Source organism: Juglans regia, chromosome 8 (assembly GCF_001411555.2).
Source record: "Juglans regia cultivar Chandler chromosome 8, Walnut 2.0, whole genome shotgun sequence".
Lineage (NCBI taxonomy): Eukaryota > Viridiplantae > Streptophyta > Magnoliopsida > Fagales > Juglandaceae > Juglans > Juglans regia.
The window spans coordinates 24,502,396-24,509,122 of record NC_049908.1 but is presented as its reverse complement, the minus strand read 5'-3'; the positions used below and the strand labels follow the sequence as shown (position 1 = coordinate 24,509,122).

Sequence of the window (6,727 nt, the reverse complement as noted above, 5' to 3'; positions counted from 1 at the left end):
CCTTTATATGGTAGAGCCATGTTAGGAGACATGAATAATGAAGATTAAAAAACCAGAATATTGGTTCTAGATCAGACTCAACCCATTATAAAGTTGATGGGGATGTGGTTAAGGTTAACAGAAAATGACGAGGGATCCCTCTTCCTCTGATTCACTATTGTGACAAAATTACTCTTGGTTATCAAAGTTGACCTCTTGCAAACAAAGTTTTGGAATAAAAACTTGCATCCTTCATTCATTAATTTAAGTCTTATTCAATCTGAAAGATGGAAATCCTAACAAAAGATAACCATTGAATTAAGAGCAGCTAAGGCTCTTTATTAGGATTACAAAGATAGACCTAATATAGTAGCAACTAAAAATAATGGGACCCCAAGAAACAAACTCCTTAGCTACGTTGAAGGCCAAACCATGCCAGAACTCCAATTCATGCCAAAACTCCTCGTAACACCCATATACTGATCTTCTGAACACAAGGACGCAAAGGCCCAACAAAGCCAAGACTCATTTGAAGTATGCATGTAATGGAATTGAGCAGAAAAACTTCAGGGTGCTTGACAACATTGTTCTTCAGCGTGAACCCATTACAAAGACCAAGCATATACATAATATCAATCAATCATGAACGCGCATGTCAATAAGAAAGAAAAAGAAGTAAACTCAATCTTCAGCATAAACCAAAAAGGAGTACCTTGATTATAAGTTGTAAGCTCGTGGAATAAAGACCATAAAACTTCATTTAGTTCTTTTAATTTTCTTCTTCCATTTTAATTTGGTAACAGAAAACAGAAGAGCAACGAATAGGGCTTAAATTTCTAAACATACTCAAAATCGACAATCATCACTACAAAGAAAAAAAAGTAGGACAACATCAGGAACAGCCGGTATCAATTGCGAAAAAACTAAGGAGACCAAAAACCAAAAACCAAAATAGATAAATTGGAAAGCCTAGGAATTGGAAACCCATGATACCCAAAAGTTCAACAACCAAGATAAACCCAAACTCAAGAACCCTAACGGTTCAAATCATTCATACATTTTTTTCGAGAGAGAGATTGAAACACCGAGAGTGAGAACTGAGAGGGCTAAGACTGCAAGAGGGCTGAGTGCGAGAGGCAGAGTACGAGAGGGCTAACTGTGAGTCTGTGAGAGGGCAGAGTGCGAGAGGGTTAGCGTATGGAAGAAAACATGTTATTGATAAAAGAAAAACGGCGTCGTTCAGTTATCGAGTATTAACTGATTTAGCCAACTCAATTCAGAATTCAAACGGAAGTCTTCCTTTTCACACCTGTTTCATTTCGGGTTGGGTAATTCGGGTCAAGTAATTCAAAATATTCGGGTCGGGTCGAGTAAGCGACTTAAATGTACACCCCAAGCGATGACGTATAACGCAATGGAGTTTGGATTTTTTATCTCACTCTTTCTTATAAGAGTTGTCATATTTGGTCACAAGATCGTGAAGACGAGGCATTGGACTTTCCCAAAAGCCACTTCAAGACAAAATACAACCACTACAATCACCAATGCATTGTGGCCTATGGTCATGGAACTACAATTCTACTCTTGGATTGCTAAAAACTGCCACTTTGTTCGCTCCCTCTTAGCGGGGAAGTGTAGGATGTTTCCAATGCTCATTTCTTTTTCTATAGTACTGCACTAGTTAAGAAATGTTATTTGTCGGGATCTTCTTTCCCTTTTATTCATGTATTTCCATCTCCCTTAATTATAATATATCGAGCTTTCTTAAAAAATAAAAATCTCGACTCAATATTATAATTTTAAATGTCATGTTTGTATATAGGCAAGGACATGAGCTCTAAGAAGATGTCCAAACTAGACTTATGGTTCATCCATTTACTCAATATTTCTATTCCAAATGTGCTGCTCCTCCCATCCTTGTGCCCATGACCTTTGCCCGTTCTGTGGGGAGGAGAGATGTTCTGGTCAATCATTAGTAGTCAAATTTATGCGGTTCCAATTATGGTTCCTTCCATGCTGAAAATACTTGATGGCGACATGATGACTAATTTCTGGAGCCCACAAGCAGCCAACAAGAGGCTATATTGTCGTTGCCTCCTTGTTTATCATAGAGTCGATAAGTAAATTCGTCATAACTTAAAATTATAATATTTTTAAATTTTAACATAAAATATAATAAATAATTTAATTTTTTTAAATCTTAAAATAATAATATTAAAAAATAATATTTTCATAATATTTATCATCTCAATTTAATTTAACTCAATATTTAAACGCAGCCTAAAAATCAAGCTTTAAACCACATTAATAGCATATTCAATATCTCTGGTTCTCTAATGTTATAATTTGATATTACTGCTCAAAGTTTTAATATGAATATTTTAAATTTTTTTTTTATTTTACTTAAAAACTAAAAAATTATTATTAATAAAATTATATATTTTTTATTTTTTTTTCTTAATGATTAAGAATTTTAAAAAAAATATTTATAAAAAAATAATAAAAAAACAAATTACACATTTCTAATAGTGATACGCCTAGAGATAAGTATTGGGCGACCCGCTAGCACCACCCAACTCAAAGATTTGTAAGCCTTATTTTTTACACATCCAATATATCACTATGTGAAATCGTGAAAAATTCTGTGAGACTGCTTGCGCATGGTTTCATTAATTATGAACAGTGTCGTTCCATTAAGTGCCCCTTCACACCTTAGAACTCTCATATCATCCATGCAGAAACACTTTGTCTCTGACGTATGTACTCCATTGCCTGCCGTTCTACATATTCGATCCTTTCTTCATCACCACCAGACTTCGTATTTAAGAAACTTATTGAATAAGAACTGCAAATCAAGACAACGAAACACCCATGTAAGAACTATATATATATAAAAGAAAAGGCCATTATTTTAGCTTCAAGGATGATTATATATATATATATATTTATATATAAGTTGTACACACCTTCATGTTTCCATCCTTGAGGTCCAAACTGATTGCCCTCTCAAAGAGAGGACGTATCACATCCACATCTCCAAGTCGAATCTCCTGCCAAGTTTGACACAAGAACGTAAACTCAGACATGATCAAACAAAAAAGGATAGTAAACATTGAGAAGGATCTGTACTTGATCGAGATAAACGCTCCACAAATCTGTTCTCTTTGGGCTCTCACGCAGAATTCTTTCAAACATGGATCTTCCTCTATCAGGAACACCGCATTTGAATTCAAGTATAGCAGTCTGTGAGATAAAATCGATATGCTTTTCGCGGGGAAGGCTTAATAAGGCACGACTTACAACAGGCTGAACCTCGTCCTGCTTTTGCTTCAAGATCCTTTGTACCCGTCTCAACCAAACCTAAAATTCCATAGAATATGTAACTTGATATTTTGATAAAGGAAAGAAAATGATTGAGGGACAATACAAGTACTTGGAAGGAATGCTTGAACTTCTTGATCATTTTGTCAAGAAGCTCATCAGCCAATTTATGTTGCTCAGTCCTTTCATACATTCCCAGAAGTGCTAGATAAACCCTTTCTGGATCATTATACTGCAAAGCTCTCTGGAATACTTTCATAACAGCTTCCTGAAGAGAGACACCAATTAATAAAACTCAATTCAAGAACAGTGAAGATGAAAGCAAGAAAAAAGCGTATTTTCTAGTACCTGTGGAGGATTTCCGTATTCATTTTCCAAATTAATATATGCCACCCAAATATTAAGCCTCTCATTCTCTTCTCGGAAGTTTATTGTGTTCAAGGCCTTCAAAAAGCAAAACAAAACATCATAGTCAAAGTCTGCAAAACATATTTTTAGAAACACAACATCCTACCGTGCACTGCAAGAAAACATCATTGCTGTTGCTGTTGGAAGCTAAAACCCAAGAAAGTGCCATATGAGATAGAGACCATTACCATGCAATGCAAAAAGCCCAGCCAATTAGAATATATATAAATGTATTTAAAAAGCAGTTCCCATGAAAAAACCAGCGGTTAGTGGCAAATGTGCAATCTTAGCAGATAATGAGGCTTTCTGATATAAACATGACTAGTTGATACATGGGAGTCTCATGAACCAGGAGGTCCATATCTTTTCTTTTGTAACACAGGCCGATTCCAATTAAACCCAGCAGAAGTAACTATATGGCAGACCCATTAGAGAGATGGCAAAAATTTACCCTACTAGCACACTATATACAGGCACTAAGAATCTCTGTTTATTAGATGTCATTATATTAGTGCAATTGCTTAATCATTCTGTAGTAAATGTCCACTAGGAACCAAATGTGGCGTCATTTGATTCCATTAACCAAATGCAATTACCCTCATTTAGTATGAACAATAGCTTAAAAGGATATTATCATTGTCAAGAATTACTTGACTGGGAGGTTAAAGAAGACTATATCACCTAAAGTCAACTCCATGCTAAAAAAACATTCAATACTCATTAATCGAACATTAGCACCTAAAATCAACTCATTACAAAATAAATTTACTTTTTTGAATCATGACATCAAATGTTCATCCAGCCCACGTAGAATTCTTCACAACGACTTTGCTCAAACTTACTCTATACAAAAGACTTGGCCAGTTACCCAGCAACCAGAATATCATGTATAAAATTTTACAGTAATGGCTTACGATCCCAAGAATACCATTTGTCGATCTTGTATAACAAGTTGTAAAGTTAGGAAAGGCCAATACACATTGTAATAAGTGTAGAAAAGTACTAGTGGCTTATATACTTACATGCTTCTATTACTAGTATTGCTTAATGATGTCACAACCATAGTTGCCCCCTATTTGAAGAAAAAAGGACATGGACACTAGATAACACAAAACATGAACCTTAAAGCACTCTAAATGCATTTAAGGATGTGTCAAAAGCCCAAAAATTCTACACCTGCCTAGTTAGCTCCCATAAAACATAACTATTTAACCTCCCACCAAGTGTTTTTATATATATATATATTATATATATATATATATATATATATATATATATTGGCTAGCCACCATCTTGACTATCAAAAAACACCCAAAATAGATAAAAAAATATATATTCCCAGAATTTCTAACCAGCCCACTAAGTCTCTCCAAGAGACTCTCCATGAGACGGAAAATTGTTGAAGAAACTCCTCAACATCTTGTCGGTTTCATTTTGTCTCTCCAAAAGTACTCACATCTCTCCCCTCAAATTCTCTAACTAACACTTGTAATAGTCATCATCTTTCTTATATTTTTCAACTACAACTAAGCACTCTTTCTCCCATTCACGGTCATGTAGTCTTGTAGACTCCAGTATGACCATCTCTCTTAGGCCTCTTGCATATCCTGATTTATGACCAAGTACCTCCCAAAAGACAGTCGCTGCTGCCTCCTCAGTACATTTCTTAGGTTCCAGATCATCCAACTTACCAACCATCTCCTTCTACACATGGACAAAAGAATCGGTTATTGACACAAGTGTTATTTATGCAATTATCACTTTAAAAATAAAAAAATAAAATCATCATTGCGTGCAGCAAATACACTTGATGTAAATATCCTACTCACATAAATGTCTTCTATGGCAGATGTCACAAATTTATCGTTCTTCTTAGACAGCGAGTGTCCTTGTAAAACTCCACCAAGTTCACCTTTGTAGTCCGCTACATGTGTGTGGAATGTGTATGCATATATGTTCAACAAAAAAAAAAAAAAATCATTATACCATCTCAAATCAGTTTATATTTATAAGCTAAAAAACCAAAAACATCAATGCAACCACACAAACACTTCTACTCGAGACTAAATAGCTTCATAGCTTACTACAACAAAATGCCACAACTTATATGAGCTTCCCAACTCACACAAAACATGGCTAATCGCTAACAAATTACACATCTACAACATCTAAGTAGGGGTGTAAATTTTAACTGAAAAATTAGACTGGACCGGTGGAACCGGTCAGGTCTAGAATCAGTTTCTAAAATGCTAAAACCAACCAGAACTGATCCTGATCACTCCCAAACTAGTATGCAGTGTTATAATACAGTTCCGGATGTCGATTCACATAGAGTTGGAAGAAACACAACAAGACGTTAGCTTAAAAGAAAAGATCAAATTACAATATGACAAGAATATGAAAATTCTACCTAAAGTACATAATTAAAATGAGATTAGGGCACGGATAAGAAGACAAGTAAAGTTTCAGACTTTCATCAACCGAATCCAATACTCAAACTTTTTTAATCCAAACTATATATACAATTAAGAATTATAGCACCAAATTCCTAATTGGAAAATATGACACTATATTCATTTACTTTCTTATATTTAATTTTAGAATCTATTCTCCTTTTACAAACCACAGTTTTCATATATATAAATGAATATCAGATCTAAATATGACATTATGTTCTCAAACAATAATGCAGCAAAAGATATCTATTGGCATGAAAAGTCTGTTTAAATCACAATCATATATTCATAATCCTATACCTCAACAAAATCAAACCATACCAATATTTAATATAATTGTCTCATACTTATAATATCCAAAATAAATAGATAATTGAATCATAAAATCTTAAATAATAAAACTTAATCTATGAATTGAAATAAAGTTAAGATATTTTCAATGATCAATTTTCGCCCTAGGCTTTATCCAATATCTAGTTCTCCATGGAAGAACTAAAAAAAAATAAAAATAGTATTTTTCTCATCTCTTCAGAATGAGCATCTATCCTCCATAAAATCCTCAA

The 6,727-nt window shown here is 34.2% G+C and overlaps 1 pseudogene; it reads right to left on the bottom strand.

Moving 5' to 3' along the window:
* Window positions 1-2,700: 2,700 nt before the first annotated feature.
* On the bottom strand, window positions 2,701-5,406 carry LOC109019699 (annotated as a pseudogene).
* Between the last annotated feature and the right edge of the window lie 1,321 nt (window positions 5,407-6,727).